The sequence below is a fragment of the Oncorhynchus nerka genome, linkage group LG14, assembly GCF_034236695.1.
Source record: "Oncorhynchus nerka isolate Pitt River linkage group LG14, Oner_Uvic_2.0, whole genome shotgun sequence".
NCBI lineage: Eukaryota > Metazoa > Chordata > Actinopteri > Salmoniformes > Salmonidae > Oncorhynchus > Oncorhynchus nerka.
Genome location: NC_088409.1, coordinates 64,958,313 through 64,980,907, shown reverse-complemented (window position 1 = coordinate 64,980,907; position 22,595 = coordinate 64,958,313). Strand labels below are relative to the sequence as shown.

General features: G+C 40.9%; 1 pseudogene; it reads left to right on the top strand.

The window, feature by feature from the left end:
* Positions 1 to 22,037, top strand: part of LOC115141700 (alpha-2-macroglobulin-like) — a 29,328-nt pseudogene extending 7,291 nt beyond the window's left edge.
* Positions 22,038 to 22,595: the final 558 nt, after the last annotated feature.

Here is a 22,595-nt window from a genome sequence, read left to right as displayed (position 1 = left end):
ACCTCCTTCCATCAGCAAGGGCATTGAAGATGAAACGTGGCTGGGTCTTTCAGCATGACAATGATCCCAAACACACCGCCCGGGCAACGAATGAGTGGCTTCGTAAGAAGCATTTCAAGGTCCTGGAGTGGCCTAGCCACCAACCCCATAGAAAATCTTTGGAGGGAGTTGAAAGTCCGTGTTGCCCAGCAACAGCCCCAAAACATCACTGCTCTAGAGGAGATCTGCATGGAGGAGTGGGCCAAAAACCAGCAACAGTGTGTGAAAACCTTGTGAAGACTTACAGAAAACGTTTGACCTCTGTCATTGCCAACGAAGGGTATATAACAAAGTATTGAGAAACTTTTGTTATTGACAATACTTATTTTCCACCATAATTTGCAAATTCATTAAAAATCCTACAATGTGATTTTCTGGATTATTTTCTTCTCATTTTGTCTGACATAGTTGAAGTCTACCTATGATAAATTACAGGCCTCTCATCTTGTGGGAGAACTTACACAATTGGTGGCTCACTAAATATTTTTTTGCCCCACTGTATATATGTTTTTAATCATGTTTTAAAATATTGTGTAAACTGCACTGCAATTGACTTCTTCATTGTGAACGGTCATTGTGCATCATGGTGGCATGTATTCTTGTTAAATAAACCATCCTATTCTCATTTGTTTTCCTTTGACAGGTATTACACGGTCAGAGGAAAAACACATAGCGCTCTCCTATGTGATTGGAAAACTCACGTTTGTCGACACGCCCAAAATCTATGAGCATGGATCAATTATCGAGGGCAAGGTAAGTCCAGATCCAGTGTTATTGTTCCTTGTACTTTGTTGAATTGTGGATGCCATTTGTTCTTTGACATTCCTGTTTACTTAACTACTAATGGTAGGTAACAGTGACAAACAGATGTAGCATGACATTACTCCTTTTTTCCTCAGATAAACGTTGTTCACTTCAACAACACACCTATCTCTGACATGTTAGTCTACCTGTTGGAGAAGAAAGGCTGGTCCTCACATCTTCTCCAGAACCTAACCACGGACAGTCATGGTATTGCCAGTTACTCCCTCAACACAACCACTATGCCCAAAGAGGATATTAACCTCATAGTAAGTATGATTCCTTCTAAGGTTTTGAAAGATTCTGAGACTCTTTATGCTCAATCCCAAATCACCCCATTGACCCTACACCCTGAGGTCTATCATGCTCTTGTGGAGATCTGAGAAGATTCCATTGGTATAATAAGCAATATGGTGAAACTTCCACCTATCCTATCAGAGGGTGAGGTGGAGCTCTAAGGGTCGATTTGGGATTGGGCCTTTCGTTATACTCTCTCTTCCCTCTGTTGCTTTCCAGGTTAGCAACACACCAGAAGCAGAGAACACTAGATACAGGGTCCCCTATTTCAACAGGGGGCACCACGTACTCTCACTGATCCAGCCCACTGCCCCTCACAGTAAAACATCCAGCTCTCTGGCTATTCAGAAGACGGAGAAACCACTGGCATGTGGGGAGGAAGTGTCAATCACCATCCAGTATGCTATCGTAGGGGAGACCGTCCCAAAGGGCTCCGTGGATGTCATCTACCTGGTGAGTAGAACCAGAAACAAGTTGTGACAAGCTGCAAACCCAGGGTGCATCTGAAATGGCACCCTATTCCATAGTGCACTATTTTGAACAGGGTCATTTCAGACATAGTCCCAGCCTCTCACCTTTAAAGGAAGGATGTCCCTATACAACACCAATACTCCTCATCATCTCCTTATTCCTGACTTGATGGGAAAACTGTTTTTCCCTCCTCCAGGCCTTATCCAGAGGGGCGATACTTCAGCATGGACATATGAAGGTTACTGTACAGCAGGGGAGTCCTGGTGAGGATGATTTATTCAGTAATTATGGACCTACTGAGAGGTGCTTGATGACAATGACAGTGTGTAAGGTTACATGCGCACAATAATGCGATTATTGTGGCTAGGCAGATTAATATAACACTTCGATTAAAACGTTTACATGCTTCGCAAGAAGAACACTTTCCCTAATAATCATGTTAACATGGAAGTCTGAAATCAGGCTACTGATAAATAAACGTTCAGCCAAGTTCAAAATAAACTTTTTACCACAGCCACCATGCTATTTTTGGGAAGCATATTTGATTCTGAGTTCGGACATTTAAAGTTTGTATGTGAAAACGACTTATAAAACACATACATTCAAACTCACTTCCCTTGCGCTAAAGAAGGCAGATCGCTCGGCTGGTGCTAGCAAATGAGCAGATCAAATACACTGCTTGAAGGCCATTCATGTGTTTACATGTTTGCATCACCGAATAAGGTATTTATAAATACTAATAATTTGAATGATTGTACAGAAAACCAGGGGCCTCATTCATAACCGTTGCGTAAATTTAACACTAAATATCTGCGTGCACCATTTCTGAAAAGACTGCACATACACACAAATATTGAGATACATAAACTTGGTCCATGCCATACATAAGCATGTTTCTGATTATACATCAGACCTGTTCTGAAACTGTGCGCGCATCAACGAGCATTATAACTCCTCCTAGGAAACACTCATCGTTCATCTTTTATGGTATTGGAATTAGGCCAAGACAGTAGCTACAGGAAATAGTCATGTTGACAGAATTATTTATTTTGCAGTGACATTTTCTGTAATCTACCAGGCCATTTCTGAAAGACAAAACCAATTGAAAATTGTTGTGGACCTCTAAACAGATCACAGGTCGCAGTTGTAAATGAGAACTTGTTCTCAACTGGCATACATGGTTAAATAAAGGTTAAATTAAAAAATATCGTTTGAATGCAATAATGTTTTGCATAATTTTTTCCTTAAACATAAATATGCTGCACTGCCCACGAATTCTGAAACATTGTCTAAAATTAGTAGTATTATTATATTTAGCTACCTGTTTTTTGTTATGAATAAGAGTGTCATATATTCCTGCACGAGGCTACTTTTGCCATCTTGCAATGCAGTACTTCGACCACTAGAAACTGCGTACGCATGGTCTGAAGTTTACAGGAGGACAGGCACATTCCCACTTCAAGTTCAGTTTTTATAAATACCAACTTTTGAGTGAAAACTGGGCATGCATGTTTAGGGGCATATTTTGTGCATACCCAACGTTTTATATGCCCCTGGTGTTTTAATCGGTGTATGCTTTCTTTGAGTTTGGTTTTACACCGATTAAGATAAAGAGTAAGGTGACTATTGCATAATCTGTTTTCAGCCATAATCCGTTTAATATAGAATTATTACGGTGCATGTAAACGTACTCAGTGTGATATGCTCTTGCTTTGCAGTAACTGAGGGTGAAGTCACCTTGAAGTTGGCTGTGGTTCCAGAGATGACGCCGTTGGTACAGGTCCTGGTGTACAGTATGCTACCCAGCGAGGCTATAATCGCCCACAGCATGAACTTCCCCACTGAGAAATGCTTCAGACACAAGGTGTGTGTGTGTGTGTGTATGTATGTGAAAAATATGGGTTGTTTATGAATTCGAAGAACCAATAAAAAAACGTAGGTGCTGGATTTTAGGCTGGAAGCAACCACCACAGGTGTCCGTTCAGAACACGAGCAGGAAGCAGTAGTTCTAGGGTTTAATGAAGATCCACACACAGAAATACAACACCACCCTCTCTGATACTAACGTTAATTGTGGTTTTGTAAAAGAAAATATAGGAGAACTTAGGCTATAGCACTGTATGGGAAAAATATGCCTATTTGCATGTCAACAAACTAAACTGGACCCAAACACATGCTAGATGCACAAATAAACAATGGAGCAATGTAGAAAGATCAACACATTATAAAACATAATAAGCATGAGCGACCTCTAAGCTCGTTAGTGTTGCAGGCTGTTCTTTGTAGTTACAGGGGAGTATTTGCGTGATGGCAGAAGTGTGTCCTTCGGATAATCATGTTATTGCACGTAGGCTCTAAACTTGACTGAGGACACTGGGCCCAGAGTTATCTGAGGGCATCCGGTTTAACCAGAGCTTTGGTCTGCTAGTAATGCTTGATATTAGATTATTTATATAACAGTACGCGAGCTAGCTAGCGACCACTTTAACACAAATGGTACATATTTACAACACACTAAAGGTGTATCATGTACACCTATGTATGTCCTGTGTGCCAGGTGTTTGTGGAGTTCTCACCCTCAAAAGCAGTCCCAGGGGAGGAGACCACCCTGCAGCTCTCGGCCCAGCCCGGCTCCCTCTGTGGCCTCAGTGCTGTGGACAAGAGTGTTCACATCATGGAACCAGGGAAGAGGCTGGATGCTGACAAGGTAACAGAGCTCACTGAAGTGAATGTCAACTGTCATACCAACCATATAAACAGCTTTCGTGGTGCTGGCCACAACAACCAGCTTCAGGGGAATAAGAAGTGACTACAGCAGATATGGAGTGGGTCTGTTCACAGTGGGCCATTTGGTGTGCTGGAAAGCATATCCATATTGGTACTTAAAGTGGAAATGTGAGTTATAGATCTACATGAATGCAAGTCTAAGAAGCAGTATATCTGTTCTGTGTGCTATTTCTATTTTACTTTTGGTTTTGTACACCATCTTCAAACAGCTGAAACACCAAATATTTCACAGTGGTTTAGATGGTACAATGATTCTCTACACTATACTCACATGAGTCAGCAGCATACACTACCATTCAAAAGTTTGGGGTAACTTAGAAATGTCCTTGTTTTGACAGAATCACTTTTTTTGTCCATTAAAATAACATCAAATTGATCAGAAATAGAATGTAGACATTGTTAATGTTGTAAATGACTATTGTAGCTGGAAATGGCAGATTTTTTTATGGAATATCTACATAGGCGTACAGAGGCCCATTATCAGCAACCATCACTCCTGTGTTCCAATGACACGTTGTGTTAGCTAATCCAAGTTTATCATTTTAAAAGGCTAATTGATCATTAGAAAACCCTTTTGCAATTATATTTGCACAGCTGAAATCTGTTGTGCTGATTTTTTAAATTTATTTTTATTTCACCTTTATTTAACCAGGTAGGCTAGTTGAGAACAAGTTCTCATTTACAAATGCGACCTGGCCAAGTTAAAGCATAGCAGTGTGAACAGACAACAACACAGAGTTACACATGGAGTAAACAATAAACAAGTCAATAACACTAGTTGAGATTGAGAATCTGGAGCATCAGCATTTGTGGGTTTGATTACAGGCTCAAAATGGCCAGAAACAAAGGACTTTCTTCTGAAACTCATCAGTCTATTCTTGTTCTGAGTAATGAAGGCTATTTCATGCGAGAAATTGCCAAGGAACTGAAGATCTCGTACAACGCTGTGTACTACTCCCTTCACAGAACAGCGCAAACTGGCCCTAACCAAAATAGAAAGGAGTGGGAGGCCCCGGTGCACAGCAAGAGGACAAGTACATTAGTGTCTAGTTTGAGAAACAGACGCATCACAAGTCCTCAACTGGCAGCTTCATTAAATATTACCCGCAAAACACCAGTCTCAACGTCAACAGTGAAGCGGTGACTCCGGGATGCTGGTCTTCTAGGCAGAGTTCCTCTGTCCAGTGTCTGTATTCTTTTGCCCATCTTAATATTTTATTTTTATTGGCCAGTCTGAAATATGGCTTTTTCTTTGCAACTCTGCCTAGAAGGCCAGCATCCCGGGGTTGCCTTTTCACTGTTGACATTGAGCATTTCTTATTAGACAAGTTCAAGTAGTCACTGCCTTCTGTTTGGTGCCCAATGAACAAGGTCATTTCACATCTCCTTATTATCTCATTTCAGATATTTGATCTGTTACCAGTCAAGGAGACAACACACATTCCCTACGAGCTTGAAGATCCAGTGTCATGTTTACGTGTAAGACCAAGGAGATATGTAATACCATACCCAGGTGGAACAACGGACAGAAAAAATGAACCTTTTGAAGTTTTTCAGGTAACTTCTGCCTTGTTTTCTTTTAACTTGAAGCCTGTTTTCACCTCTCATAAGAATCAGTTAGCATTCCGTTACCATGCATTCATCTTCTTAAATTATACATTTCAAAAATAGCCTTTTTGAGGCAAAAAATACATATATAGAATAGAAAAATTAAACGGAGACATTCATTAATATTGAACTCTCTTGTTTGTGATTCTGATATTTCTAGAACCTAGGACTGAAGCTGGCAACTAACTTGGTTATAAGAGTACCTTCCTGCCTAAGTTACAAGGGGAATGAGTACCATCACTCCTATGGTGAGATGTCCTCCTTACCACATCTTTGGTGAATCTTGGGAAATGTATGGTTTTTGTTATTCTAACATAGCTTGTGTTAGGTTCTAAACAACAGAGTAAAAACGGACAACTATGAAAAGCTCAAGCCAAGTTTATTCAGCCATAGGGTCAGACAGCTGAACAGACAAAGACATAGTCACACAAATCAAATCAAACTTTATTTATCACATGCGCCGAATACAACAAGTGTAGACATTACCGTGAAATGCTTACTTGCAAGCCGTTCAAGAAGAGTTAAGAAAATATTTACCAAATAAACTAAAATAAAAAATGTTAAAGTAACACAATAACATAACGTTGATGAGCTATACACACAGGGTACCGGTACCGAGTTAGTGTGTGCGGGTACAGGTTAGAGGTAATTTGTACATGTAGGTAGGGGTGAAGTGACTATGCATAGATAATACGCAGCGAGTAGCAGCAGTGTACCAATCAGATGGGGGGGGTCAATTGATTAATTGTTCAGCAGTATTATGTCTTGGGGGTAGAAGCTGTTAAGGAGCCTTTTGGTCCTAGACTTGGCACTCCGGTACCGCTTTCTGTGCCGTAGCAGAGAAAAGTCTATGACTTGGGTGACTGGAGTCTCTGACAATTTTATGGGCTTTCCTCTGACACCGCCTATTATATAGGTCCTGGATTGCAGGAAGCTTGGCCCCAGTGGGATAATCGTAATCATAGGTCATCCATTTTTTATTTTCCAAAGATTACATGTTAGCAAGAAGAATTGATGGAATTGGGAGTTTACTCGCTCGCCTACGGATTCTCAGAAGGCAACCTGATCTGCGTCCTCTTTTCCTCCGTCTTTTCTTCATGCAAATGGCGGGGATCTGGGTCTGCTCCCAGGAGAGCAGTATATCTTTCTCGTTCGACTCTTTAAAGGAAAAAGCTTCTTCCAGTCCGTGGAGAGTAATCCCAGTTCTGATGTCTAGAAGTTATTTTTGGTCATAAGAGACGGTAGCAGCAACAATATGTACAAAATAATTTAAAGCATAAGTTACAAATGCGAAAAAACTAACGAAATCGCACAATCAAATCAAAGTTTATTTGTCACGTTCGCCGAACAGTGAAATGCTTACTTACAGGCTCTAACCAATAGTGCAAAAAAGGTATTGGGTGAACAATAGGCAAGTAAAGAAATAAAAACAACAGTAAAAAGACAGTGAAAAATAATAGTAGCGAGACTATATACTGTAGCGAGGCAATAAAAGTAGCGAGGCTACATACAGACACCGGTTAGTCGGGCTGATTGAGGGCATGTAAAACGTCAAACATCCTCTTCGGCACCACAAGCATTGGTATTTAACCCTTCCTCCTATGCTGGGTCTCTCCTTACACTTCGGAACAGCCAGTTGCTAGACAGAACTTTAGTGATATCTGTTCTTACTCAATTCATCTGACCTGATCTCAGCCCAAATACCTCACTCCTCCCCAGCTCACGGCTGTCCTGTTGACTTGTACCAGACTGTGGCCCTTCTCCTTCCCATGGGATTCCTGATGTCTAACAATAACATATTCTCACAGAATGGAAATGTTCTACATTCCCCTCTCTCCCTCAGTGATATGGATATTTCATTTTTTCAAGTTTAGAAGTCAGAACCCATCACCTGATTAAACCAGTCTGAACACTGCACGCATCACCGTTGAAAGCGGCATTCAGTCTGGTTTGACCAGGCTGATTCTAACACGAGAATGACTGTTTTGTTTTAGAAGTATCCTACAGACACTACTCCGATCCTATACCCATATACAGCCTTATGGGTGAAGCTGGACTAGGTGCAGTACCCGGTGCCGGATTTAATGCCGCTCCAGCTCCACCACCCATACAGACAGTCCGTACGTTCTTCCCCGAGACATGGATATGGGATCTTGTGGAAGTTGGGTAAGAGCACTGCACAGTGAGGCTGTTGCCTTATAGATTGGATGGCAGGACATCACAAAAATAATGCTCATGCATCGTTGAGGCAGAAGGCTGTGTGATGTTATCATTCTGAACGGTCAGATAGTTAGCAACAATGACAAGATGCTGCCATGTGGGGAATAGTCGATGGCTCGTTTTAGCTCGTTGTATCTTGTTATTGATACCATGTTTTGAGTCATGTCTATGCTAACATGGCAAAAATTCTTTAGCTAGCTAACCAACAACTGTAACGATGCATTTGAGATACAACACGTTCTCATTGTACAAATGTATTTACGTTTTCAATAAACATTTGGAGGCAAAATATATTTTACTTGTTGTCAACAATCTAAGCCAACCCCGTCTGCTTTGCCCCATAGTTGCGTACGTGTCGGTTTTGTTGCAAAACAACCAACCCTCCTATATCAAAACATACATTAGTGGTCCAGATTAGGAACCTGTACCTCATTAAACTGCAGTACAGAGTAGGGGTGCGTGGTGTAAATGTATACATTTTTTACATTCAACATCACTCCGTAAAGGGAAATCTAGTATTCTTTCTACCAAAGATATCTTCATATATTTCAGGATGTTGTCTATCCCTGGAAATAATCAGAATTAATGTAAACATTAGAGAATGTTTCTATTTTCACTTAGTGGCTTTCTGTTTGACCTTTGACTTCTTTATTACAGGGAATCTGGAACACTAGACATTCCCCTTACAGTCCCAGACACCATCACCACCTGGGAGACAGAGGCATTCTGCCTGGCCCCTGGCGGCTTCGGTCTGGCTCCTCCTGTGGAGATCACTGTCTTCCAGCCTTTCTTCCTAGAGCTCACCCTGCCCTACTCCATCATCCGTGGAGAGCATTTTGAGCTGAAGGCCACTGTGTTCAACTACCTGTCCAAATGCATCATGGTACGGCACTGCATCATGATCGCTTCTTGAGTTGTTTCATGAGTTTCTCGAGTTGTATAAAATGTTGTGTTTTGTTGCAGTTTGCCTAGTCAGTGTTTATTTATTTTTTATTACACCCAGTGTATCAGTCTTGGGTTTTCCATGTTCTCTTACAAGTGTTCCTCTTGGGCAGGTTTCTGTGACTCCGGCTCATTCCTTAGACTACACTCTCACACCCCTGAATGATGTCCAGTATTCATCATGCTTGTGTGCCAATGGACGAAAGACCTTCAGTTGGACAATGGCACCCTCTGTCCTGGGTAAGTCACCAGTCTCCATTCAACTGTTCAAACAGCAGAATGGATGTTAATCTGAGTTGTGTACTCTCAGTCACCGTATTGGATGTTTTGTAACCTCTGTTGTGCTCTGTTTGTCAATGTGTGTGTAGGGGATTTGAACGTGTCCGTTAGTGCAGAGGCTGTCCAGTCCCACACTGCATGTGACAATGAGATTGTGAACGTACCAGAGAGAGGACGAATCGACACAGTTACAAAGAGCCTGCTAGTGAAGGTATGTAGTCTACTGCTGTTATGGAACTTACTGATGTACAGATACCATCTAGTGCCTTTGACTGAAAACAATCTCCTCTCCTCTCAGGCAGAGGGAACAGAGAAGACCGACACCTACAACTGGTTGCTGTGTCCAACTGGTCAGTAATGCATGAATGTTGAATGTTCACTTTGATTGAACTGATCATCTCCATTCATCTTATCATCTGTGTCCACAGGAGAAACTCTGACAGAGGAGGTGGAACTGCAACTCCCCAAGAATGTGGTAGATGGGTCTGATCGAATTTCTCTCTCAGTCCTGGGTAAAATACCATTGTATCATTTAGAGGTGTAGTGAGTTTTTTGAGGTATAGTGGTGGGAAAAGCAACCCTTCTCCAGCGATAATGCTGCTGTTTGCTAAAGAGGTCAGTCTTACAGAAGTCCCATGTTTCTCTGTAGGGGACATCCTGGGTCGGGCCCTCAAGAACCTGGATGGACTGCTGCAGATGCCGTATGGGTGTGGAGAGCAGAATATGGCCCTCCTCGCCCCCAATATCTACATACTCGAGTACCTGAGGAACACAGAGCAGCTCACTCCAGCAATTCGAGACAAGGCTAACAAGTTCCTCACTAGCGGTAAGAGTTCCTCAACATATAGATCGTATTGATTAGACACCAAACGGAAGAAAACTGACCGAAACAGGGCTTGATTTGTCCAATCAGAACCTTTTTTTTTCATTGAATAACATTTTTTTACGTTTCACCACAGTGTGCCCTAATGACTATGACCCTGCTATCATGTAAATGATAGAGCTCCAGCAGAGATGACATCACAGTGTCTTATCGACAGTGCATCACTGACCCAGCACATGTAGGGACTTCGGGATGTTTTCCCACTGAAATAATTTGATCAGAGAATATTGAGGATGCATCCCAAATGGCACACCCAGGGTTGGGGAGTAACTGATTACATCTATAATCTGTTCCATGTAATCTGATGACCAAAAAAAAGAGTCACTGTAATCAGCTACCAGCTAAAATATTGTAATCAGATTACGGATACTTTTCAAAAATCTAGATTATTGCCAATTTAAATTCAGAAAGAATGTTTGCTGAAAAACACATTGACACCTTTCTGTTTCCTCAATGACATTCAATTCAGCATTGAAAAGGCTGTTTAAGTTTGAGTTTGTTCCACCTGAGCATGTCTGACCACAAGTCACCAAATGTGTTTGATGGATACTTTATCTTCTATGCTTCTTAAGGAGAAAGTCATCCAAAAGTAACAAAGTAATCAGATTACGTTACTGAGTTTGGGTAATCCACAATTTACGTTACTGATGACAATTATGGACAGGTAACTAGTAACTGAAACGGATTACCATTTAGAATATAATCTACCCTACCCTGCCTATTCCCTACATAGTGCACTTATTTTTTCCTGGAAAAGTAGTGTACTATATACGGAATAGAGTGCTACTTAGGGCATACACTCAGTGACTATAAAAAACATTTGGTCACTTTATTGTTCACTCTAAAAACACACCGACAGGTTACCAAAGGCAGCTGAACTACAAGCATTTTGATGGTGCATACAGCACATTTGGACAAGGCTCGGGGAATACTTGGTGAGTATAGTGTTTTTCAACTACTGGTAAACGCATTATAACTGTTTGTTTCAATTAAGTATTGACCAATCAAATAGCATTGTCTCTGACAGACCATGAATGTGACATAAGTTAAAATAAGCTGTCATTGCATGTAATGTCAAGCTCTAAGTCATGTTATTGACAACCTTATGTGGGTATTATGACGGGACATTCAAATCAAGTTCTCTTTCCTCAGGCTGACTGCTTTTGTTTGCGATCCTTTGGCAAAGCACAGTCTTTCATTTATATTGACCCGGAGCAAATGAAAGAGTCCACGAGTTGGTTGGAAAGTCAGCAAGGCAAACATGGGTGTTTTGTCAAATTGGGGAAACTCTTTAATAACAGAATGAAGGTACTTATTGATATCAAATGTATAATAATAAACTGAAGGAAGATGGAAGAAGATGTAGTTGTGTGTCTCATCAGACCAGCCATGAAGTTGTGAATGATGCTTTCAACAGAATTGTAGTTTAATACACATTGTAGTATTTTGACATTGTTTTATAGGGTGGGGTGACAGATGAAGTCACACTGACGGCCTACATCACTGCTTCAATGCTGGAGCGCAACATGTCAGTGTCGGTAAGTAGCATCTCCACAAAATAGCCAAAGAAATAAGCATAAGAATAGGTGTTACCGTTAGCAGATCTGAGACCAGGCTAACATGTCTCTTAATGTGCTGCTCTGCTATTTTGTGCTCCAGGATCCTGTTTTGTACGGCAGTTTGTCTTGCCTGAAGAACTCCACCAGTGATTTGTCCAACACCTACACTACTGCTCTGCTGGCCTACACCTTTACCCTGGCAGGGGACATGGAGACCCGGGCCCAGCTTCTGCAGCACCTGGACACGGTCGCAATACGAGAGAGTGAGCCAATCCTTTTTTTGGGGGGGGTAGATCAGCTTACAGATAGATTGTAGCTTCCATCAATGTAATTGTCTGCATTATTTCCAATCCCCTATATATTGTTTTGTAAATATATAATGTACCAGTCAAAAGTTTGGACACACCTACTCATTCAAGGGGTTTTCTTTTTTGTTGTTATTTTCTACATTGTACAATAATAGTGAAGACGCCTTCAAAGCTGAGGAGTTCACTTCTAGTGGATCGTGTTGGTAGAATGTAGAATAATAGTGAAGACATCAAAACTATGAAATAACACGTATGGAATCATGTAGTAACCAAAAAAGTGTTAAACAAATCTAAATCTATTTTATATTTGAGATTCTTCAAAGTAGCCACCCTTTGCCTTCATGACAGCTTTGCACACTTGGCATTCTCTCAACCAGCTTCATGAGGTAATCACCTGGAATGCATTTCAATTAACAGATCTGCCTTGTTAAAGTACATTTGTGGAATTTCTTTCCTTCATGTGTAGTTTTTTTAATCAATTAGTATATTTGAGTTTAACCACAGTATTTGTTGTATTATATGTTCTGTCTATTCTGGTGGTTTAAACTGAAATTGCAAACAACTTTCTATGGCTTGTTTTAAAAATTGTGATATTTTGGAGATTATTTAATTTTCAAATAACCGAAAGTGAGAGGTTGTAATCTGAATAAAGGGAATAGGTCATTATTCAACATGGGATGAGACATCCTTACTAATCTGATAGAGAACCAGTTCGGAACTAAGTATAACTTTTGTATGACTGACGCCTTTAGTGAGAGGTTTGATGCTTTGATATTTAATCATTTCTGCCCTCCGAATTCATACTCATTATATACAGTGCCTTCGGGAAGTATTCAGACCCCTTGACTTTCTCCACAGTTTGTTAGGTTACAGCCTTATTCTAAAATTGATTCAATCATTCCCACCCACATCAATCTACACACAATAGCCCAAAATGAAAAAGCAAAAATACATTTTTTTTATATTTTTGCTGAAATTAGAAATAGAAATGAATTAAATATCACATTTACATAAGTAGTCAAACCCTTTAATCAGTACTTTGTTGAAGCATGTTTGGCAGCGAGTACAGGCAAGAGTATTCTTGGGTATGACGTTACAATCTTGGCACACCTGTATTTGGGGAGTTTCTAACATTCTTCTCTGCAGATCCTCTCGAGCTTTGTCTGGGTGGATGGGGAGCGTCGCTGCATGGCTATTTTCAGGTCTCTCCAGAGATGTTAGATCGGGTTCAAGTCCGGGCTCTGGCTGGGTCAGTCAAGGACATTCAGAGACTTGTCCAGATGCCACTCCTGCGTGCTTAGGGTCATTGTCCTGTTGGAAGGGGAAACTTCACCCCAGTCTGAGGTCGTGAGCACTCTGGAGAAGGTTTTCATTAAGGATCTCTCTGTACTTTGTTCCATTCATCTTTGCCTCGATCCTGACTAGTCTCACAATCCCTGCCGCTGAAAAACATCCCCAAAGCATGATGCTGCCACTACCATGCTTCACCGTATGGATGGTGCCAGGTTTCCTCCAGATGTGACGCTTGGCATTCAGGCCAAAGAGTTCAATCCTGGTTTCATCAGACCAGAGAATCTTGTTTCTCATGGTCTGGGAGTCTTTAGGTGCCTTTTGGCAAACTCCATGCGGGCTATCATGTGACTTTTACTGAGGAGTGGCTTCCGTCTGGCCACTCTACCATAAAAGCCTGATTGGTGGAGTGCTGCAGAGATGGTTGTCCTTCTGGAAGGTGGCCAGCTCTAGGAAGAGTCTTGGTGGTTCCAAACTTATTCCATTTAATATTGATGGAGACCACTGTGTTCTTGGGGACATTCAATGCTGCACAGATGGTTGTCCTTCTAGAAGGTTCTCCCATCTCCACAGAGGATCTCTGGCGTTCTTTCAGTGACCATCGGTTTCTTGGTCACCTCCCTGTCCAAGGCCCTTCTTCCCCGATTGCTCAGTTTGGCCAGGCAGCTAGCTCTAGGAAGGGTCTTGGTGGTTCCAAGCTTCTTCCATTTAAGAATGATGGAGGCGTGTGGGATGATGGTGTTCTTGGGGACCTTCAATGCTGCAGACATTTTTTTGGTACGCTTCCCCAGATCGGTGCCTCAACACAATCATGTCTTGGAGCTCTACAGACAATTCCTTCGACATCATGGCTTGGTTTTTGCTCTGACATGCACTGTCAACTGCGGAACCTATTATAGACAAGTGTGTGTGCCTTTCCAAATCATGTCCAATCAATTGAATTTACCACTGGTGGAATACAATCAAGTTGTAGAAACATCTCAAGGACGGTCAATGGAAACAGGATGCATCTGTGCTCAATTTCGAGTCTCATAGAAAAGGGTCTGAATACATACATAAGGTATTTCTGTTTATTTTTAATAGATTTGCAAAAATGTCTAAACCTGTTTTCGCTTTGTCATTATGGGGTATTTTGTGTAGATTGCTGTAGTGTAAGAACATTTGGAAAAAGTCAAGGGGTCTGAATACTTTCCGAAGCCAAAGTCTGGCTTGCCATTTCAAATAATATTGAATTTATTTTGCTAATAATTTTAAAGACAGGTCACTAGGTATAGGCAAGACCATAAGCAAATAGGTTTTAACTGGGATATGACTGAAGAGTTAATCAGGGTTATTTTTCCACAAATAGACAGGTATTTTCCTTTCCATGGTAGCAAGATCTTATCTATTTTTGCAAACATTCTATAAACATTTTATTGGAGTGAGAATTTCTTTCTTTCTGGATATGTATACCGAGTATATGTTTTTTAGTGGTTACTGGAGGTTGATCTGAAGAATGAGTTCCACATCATCGTCAGACCATTTTATTGGTAAATCAAATCAAACAAATGTATTTATATAGCCCTTCGTACATCAGCTGATATCTCAAAATGCTGTACAGAAACCCAGCCTAAAACCCCAAACAGCAAGCAATGCAGGTGTAGAAGCACGGTGGCTAGGAAAAACTCCCTAGAAAGGCCAAAACCTAGGAAGAAACCTAGAGAGGAACCAGGCTATGTGGGGTGGCCAGTCCTCTTCTGGCTGTGCCGGGTGGAGATTATAACAGAACATGGCCAAGATGTTCAAATGTTCATAAATGACCAGCATGGTCGTATAATAATAAGGCAGAACAGTTTAAACTGGAGCAGCAGCACGGTCAGGTGGACTGGGGACAGCAAGGAGTCATTATGTCAGGCAGTCCTGGGGCATGCTCCTAGGGCTCAGGTCCTCCGTTTACCTGTCAAGCCAGGTAAACTACCCAGTAATGTAAAAGTTGTATTTTTTTAGGGATGAAATATGTAATATAGTACACATAATTTGGTTGTAATCCAGAGAGGTTTGTGCTGTCTTGCCTTGATTGATCTTACCTGGGCAATGGAGTAATTACAAAAGTGCAAACCATACGCAAATCTGGCACATTAGTCTCAATTAAATTAGTATTTCAAAGAACTCAGGTGTCTGTCATATTATGTATAATGATGAATAAGCTAGGCTCTGTGTCTCTCTCTGTCTCTGTGTGTTCCTCATCCCTCAGGTGGTCTCCTGCACTGGACTCAGACCTCCTCAGAGACCTCAGCCTCCCTGGCAGTGGAGATCAGCTCCTACGTTCTGCTGGCTTCCCTCAGTGCCTCCCCTCTGTCTACCACTGACCTGGGCTATGCCTCCCACATCGTCAGGTGGCTGGTGAGACAGCAGAACGCCTACGGAGGCTTCTCTTCCACACAGGTATACTTCCAAAACACATTTGGTCCAAAATGGCAATCTGTGCTGTGCACTAGTAGTGAGGCATTATTACCTTGATTTCACCACAGGCATGTATGTGCTTCTTGTCATGTCAAGCCAGGTGAAACTAACTTCCGCTGAAATGGAGGCAATAAATGATCATGAATGGATATGAGAAATAGCCACTCTTGAACTGAACTGATGTTAAATGAACCTTTCTGTAAAATGGGATAGCTCCATTCATTTTGAACACATTTGTCTGTTGTTTGTATTTAGGACACAGTGGTGGCCCTCCAGGCCCTGGCTCTCTACTCCACCAGGGTGTTCAGTAGAGAGGGCACCAGCACAGTGACAGTACAGTCTCCCAGTGGGGGACAGCACCTCTTCAATGTGAACCAAAACAACAAGCTTCTCTACCAGGAGAGGGCGCTGCAGGACACAGAAGGGAAGTACATGGTGGAAGTGAAGGGCAGTGCTTGTGCCTCAGTGCAGGTCAGTGAAGACACTCCTCCCAATCCTATGTTGCAAGATCTGATTTATATATTACTGTGAAGTCCAAACATTTAAGAAGCTTTGTCTGGCTTGATATCTAGTTTATGAAAAGTTTTTAAAAATCAAGCTTGTAAAATGTATATTTTTAGACAACCTTGTTCCCCTGACCACTTCTTCCCTCTTTCCCAGGTGGCGCTCCACTACAACATCCCTACCCCTACTGACAGCACAACGCTCAGCATCCAGGTGAAGACAGAGGTGGACTGCAACAGCAACTCTTTGAGACCCAGAGTCACGCTGAACCTCGAGTCTCAGTAAGAATGAATGACACATTTGCGTTTACTGAAGCATTATTTCAATCAGGTCATTTATGACACTCCAAAGTGTTATTATAGAGCATGTCTAAAAATGTTTTTGACCCAATTCTATTGGTGTTTTTATACCTACAGTGCCCTTCATAATTATTGCGACTAAGAAACATGTTTCAGATTATTTTGTGCCCAATGGAAATGAATGGTAAATAATGTATTGTCATTTTGGAGTCACTTTTATTGTAAATAAGAATATAATATGTTTCTAAAAACGTGTATGTTAATGTGGATGCTACCATGGATGCTACCATGATTGCAGATAATCCTGAATGAATTGTGAATGATGATGAGTGAGACCGTTACAGACGCACAAATATCATACCCCCAAGACATGCTAACCTCTCACCATTACAATAACGGGGGACGTTGGGGGGGGGGGGGGGGTGATATATTTAGCATCTGTAACTTTTGTGTCTGTAATATGGATGTGTTTAGAAAAATATTTGCAATTAAAGTTACTCCAAAATGACACACTACATTTCTATTGGGCACAAAATAATCTGGAACACAACCAAAACAAACAGCAAATGAATCCAACACATTTGTTGTGACAAGGTTGATGTAGTCATTATATGCTCTGAATATGGGACCAAATACTTAACTTTATACTACTTTAATACACATATGTAAATGTTTCCTAATAGCCGACATTTGGTCCCCAAAAATGGGGGGACTATGTAGAAAAAGTGGTGTAATTTCCAAACGGTTCACCCGGTATGGATGCAAATACACTGAAATTAAAGATGACAGTCTGCACTTTAACCTTATAGTCATTGTTTGTTAAAAAAATGCTTCACTGTCCCAATAATTAGAGGGCACTATATGTATAGGTTATTTAATTTCTAGTTTGTACCTAACAGTAAGAAAACATATCAGGAAACCTGGTATTTTTATTGGTAAAATAATCAAAGTATCCATTCATTTGATTTTTACAAGCACTTGTCAAAATCAAACTTTGATGTCAGGGACTTCTTTTCTTTCACAGATATTCTGGAAAGGAGCTGACCACCAATATGATTATTGTGGATTTGAAAATGCTGTCTGGATTCGCTCCAGACCCAGCCTCTTTGGAGAGGGTAAGTTTTTTTTGTCATAACCTACTTTTATGGTGTTACCTGTGGCCTTTTTCCATGTATTGTAGCTCTTGCCTCTTTCACATGAAAATGAACTTTGTTGTCAATGCAAGATGAATAACATGTATGGCTTGTCTTCACAGCTGAGGGGGTCAATTCAAGTGGATCGTGTTGATACCGAAGATGACCATGTGTTAATGTACTTGACAGAGGTGAGACCAAAACCAAAATATCTGTTCTATCAACTTTGCACAAATCTTAGGGCAACATAAAATAATTGCTTCTTTAGAAAATAGCAGATTCTCAAGGAAGAAAATACAGAGCAAGAAAGAGGTTAAACCTGCACAAAAAAGTTTAATGTTTTCGTTTTTGTTTTAGTGTATGTGTTCTCTCTCTTGGAACATTTGGCAAGGATATGAAAAAATCTAATTTAAGGCAGCAAAATGTGCAACGAGTGAGTAGACCTTCACTAGTGACTGTATATATATTTTGATGTACTTGTGGTGACATACAGTGCATTTGGAAAGTATTGACTTTTTCCACAGTTTATTACAGCCTTTTTTTCCTACCCTATAATGACAAAGTGAAAAAAAGTTTAGAAAATGTTGCTAAATTTATTAAAAACTGAAACTGAAATACCTTATTAACATAAGTATTCAGACCCTTTGCTCAGACTCGAAATTGAGCTCAGGTGCATCCTGTTTCTATTGATTATCCTTGATGTTTCTACAACTTGATTGGAGTCCACTTGTGGTAAATTCAATTGATTGGACATGATTTGGAAAGGCACACACTTGTCTATAGTAGGTTCCGCAGTTGACAGTGCATGTCAGAGCAAAAACCAAGCCATGAGGTCAAAGGACTTGTCCATAGAGATCCGAGACAGGATTGTGTTGACGCACCGATCTGGGGAAGGGTACCAAAGAATGTCTGCAGCATTGAAGGTCCCCAAGAACACAGTGACCTCCATCATTCTTAATTGGCCGCCTGGCCAAACTGAGCAATCGGGGGAGTAGGGCATTGGTTAGGGAGGTGACCAAGAAACCGATGGTCACTCTGAAAGAACACAGAGTTCCTCTGTGTAGATGGGAGAACATTCTAGCTATCTCTGCACCACTCCACCAATCAGGCTTTATGGTAGTAGCCAGACAGAAGCCACTCCTCAGTAAAAGGCACATTTCAGCCCTCTTGGAGTTTGCCAAAAGGCATCTAAAGATGAAACCAAGATTGAACTGTTTGGCATGAATGCCAAGCATCACGTCTGGGGGAAACCTGGCACAATCCCTACAGTGGAGCATGGTGGTGACAGCATCATGCTGTGGGGATGTTTTTAAGCGCCAGGAACTGGGAGACTAGTCAGGATCGAGGGAAAGATGAACGGAGCAAAGATGAAAACCTGCTCAGGACCTCAGACCGGGTTGAAGGTTCACCTTCCAACAGGACAATGACACTAAGCACACAGCCAAGACAATGCAAGAGTGTGTCGTGTCTTTACCATCATTAACTGAAGACTGATAGTTTTTATCAAAGATTCTCTGTAATTTGTTACTACGTGATCAACTGATTAATCACGTAACTAATTAACTAGGAGGTCGGTGCACCAAGGAAAAATATTCAGATTACAGAGTTATCATTTCCTAAAATAACTTTTCAGATATTTTATCTGATCAATTAGTCTTCGAATTAATGAATTATTTACTTTACCTCACGTTAGTCTCATTCCAAACGTCGTAAATTGTTGGTTATCTGCACGACCCCAGTCTTCACTATGAGTCATCCATACATCAATTGTCTTAAATCATTTATTTATTACTAACTAAGTAATTCACAGAAATGCATAAACAAACAAGGTAAAAAATAATGATAGGAGAATGTGCCCTAGTGGGCCAAACCGGCATGGCGGCTTGTTAGACTAAAGGGGAAGTGGGGGTCAACTAAGAAGTCACTACAAAGTGATAAATATAACAATTGAAATGTTAATCCTTTGCACATGAATGCTCACTCATTCGGGAACAATTGCAATCAATATATATATTTACGCTACGTGTGTCGTCTTGATCGCTGGTGAAAAGTTAATTTCTTTTGTAGAATTGTCCATCTCTCTCCCTCTCTCTCTTGTTTGTGGTTAGAGGGTATTGTTCAGAGTGACATTCGTTATAGAATGTATGTTTCGGCGGTTGTCGTTCTTCACGTTCAATGATACCGAATTCCTAGCTGCAGACTAGTAATTCATATCAAAGACTTGTTCTTATTCTGTCGGTATCGATAGTCTAAGAGTTTAACCACGTGGGATGGTTAAAATATTCAGCAATGGTCTACAAACTTTGTCCTCCTAATGGAGAAAAACATGGTCTGCAAACTTTAGCCATCTCGTAATTGAGGTAAGCTCGGTCTGCTGATCGAAAACCCGAGTGGGGTTTTTATTGGGAATGGCTGTCCCAGGCTGTCCCAGGCTGTCTGACCCTAACTGTGCTCAGGGGCGGTCCTCTGATTTAGTTCAAATCAAAAGGGAATTGTATTTTTCTTCATTTAAACAGTCCAAAATCATACAACGCAATTATACAAACAGTATCATACTCACTCATTCATCTTATACAACAATTAGATGTAAACCTCATATCTGAGGCTATTATATAAACAGCGTTATGGTAATGTGGCCACACCGTCTCCCATGAGCTTTCCCAAGTTGTGACAAACAGACCAGTTCGTAGCTGGATTCTTCACCGATCTTTTACACTTTCTCCAGAACATGACATTTGTTCGTACCTCAAGTTCTGTGAGGTGGAAGGATTTCCTTTGTCCTCTATGAAAGTTTACTCTCTCTCGACTATGTGTCCATGTGGAGATCCTCTCAGGAATTTATGACCTCTGACCACAGCAGCCTAGTTGAAGGAGGCAGGGAGAGGGGGATGGGGTTGCTATACCCAAAGAGGCCAATGTCATGACAAGTGGCTTTGGGACAAGTCTCTGAATGTCCTTGAGTTGCCCAGCCAGAGCCCGGACTTGAATCCAATCAAACATATCTGGAGAGACTTGGTAATAGCTGTGCAGCCACACTCTCCATCCAACCTGACATAGCTTGAGAGGATCTGCAGAGAGGAACGGGAGAAACTCCCCAAATACAGGTGCGCCAAGCTTGTAGCGCCATACCCAAGAAGACTCAAGGCAGTAGTCGCTGTCAAAGGTGCTTCAACAAGTAAAGGGTCTGAATACACTTACACATTTATTCACATTAGTGTTTTCCCTGCCAAGATGTTTCCTTTCGTTTTAAAGTTTGTTGTTGTAATGAATTCTTTACAGCCACTTTCATCATATTTTACATAACTTGCTCTTGAAACCTACTCCTGCATTCGTCCCAGTTATCAGCAACAGAGCAATTACAACTACAATAATACTGTCAATTAAAAAGTATATAACATATACATGCAGTTGACATGGAGGCTATAGTGTAATGGAATGTTTTGCCATATATGGTAGGTTTTGTGGGTAATACTATTAACACGCTGGGTGTCAAGTAGAGTGTTACTGAAACGGAAACTTCTGCTTCGAGCATTTCAATAATTGTGACCAATATGTTTTTTTCGTGTTTAAAAAATAAATCATTTAATCTCTCGACAGTTACCATCACTATTGCCTTTCAAACACACCCTGGACATCATACAGGAGCTCCCAGTACAAAATTTAAAACCAGCGGTGGTCAAGATCTACGACTACTACCAGCCGAGTAAGTTTACATCTAACCTTCCCCAATATGGCTTTTTCCTTTTTAGTAACATTTGGTTACTTGTATTCATTTTCTGAGACGTATCTGTCTTATGGTTTCATTCAGGTGACCAGGCAGAAACAGAATATGTCTTCCCTTGCATGTAGGGGTTACAAACTGGTGAGCTATTTTAATTGTGAAAATATTGATGTTGAATTATTTAGATTTAAAATAACTGATCCATATACTATACATGCATACTGTATACATGTACTATACATTATTTAGTTTAACTATGTTGATATTCCTTCTACCAAAGAGTTGGTCAGTTTGTTAAAGCATTCATTCCTTACATGTACAGTATATATTCACTCCTCTGCAGATGTAAGAAGAACATGACATTCACAGAGGTCACACCTGCAAACCTTGACATATCGTTCAAGATCTAAAGTAAAATATGTAACTGGAATTAAAGTTTTCCATTATAACCCTATTCTTGAGCATTTTTTCCAGACAGTTTTGTGACACTATGGCAAGCAATGAGTTCCAAAGTGCAGGCTCAGGAGACAAGGTGAATAGTGAAAGGCGTTTTGTGTAAGACAGTGGGTCTCATCCTGGGGTACCTGGCCTATCCACAGGGGGTACTTGGGAAGACTCATGGGCAGTGCAATATGTGATTGGTGATACAGTAAACAAAAAAGTTTAGAACCACTGTAGTAGTAACAGAATCTACACACGAACGGTTTATGACCATGATTTACGACCTAAAAGGTCACGTACACCAGTGGAGAATCCCCAGAGGAGGAAGGGGAATTTCATACAAATAAAAATGGTAAAACATTACAAAAGTTATCCTGTTTAGATAAAACGTTACGAAATATATTCACGTCACCAAATAAGGTATTAAAACACACTGTTCCGCAATGAAGGTCCACAGTAGCCTCAACAGGACAGCTTGCTTCCGTCCTCCTCTGGGTACACTGACTTCAATACAAAACCTTGGAGGCTCATTGTTCTCACCCCCTTCCATAGACTTACACCGTAATTATGA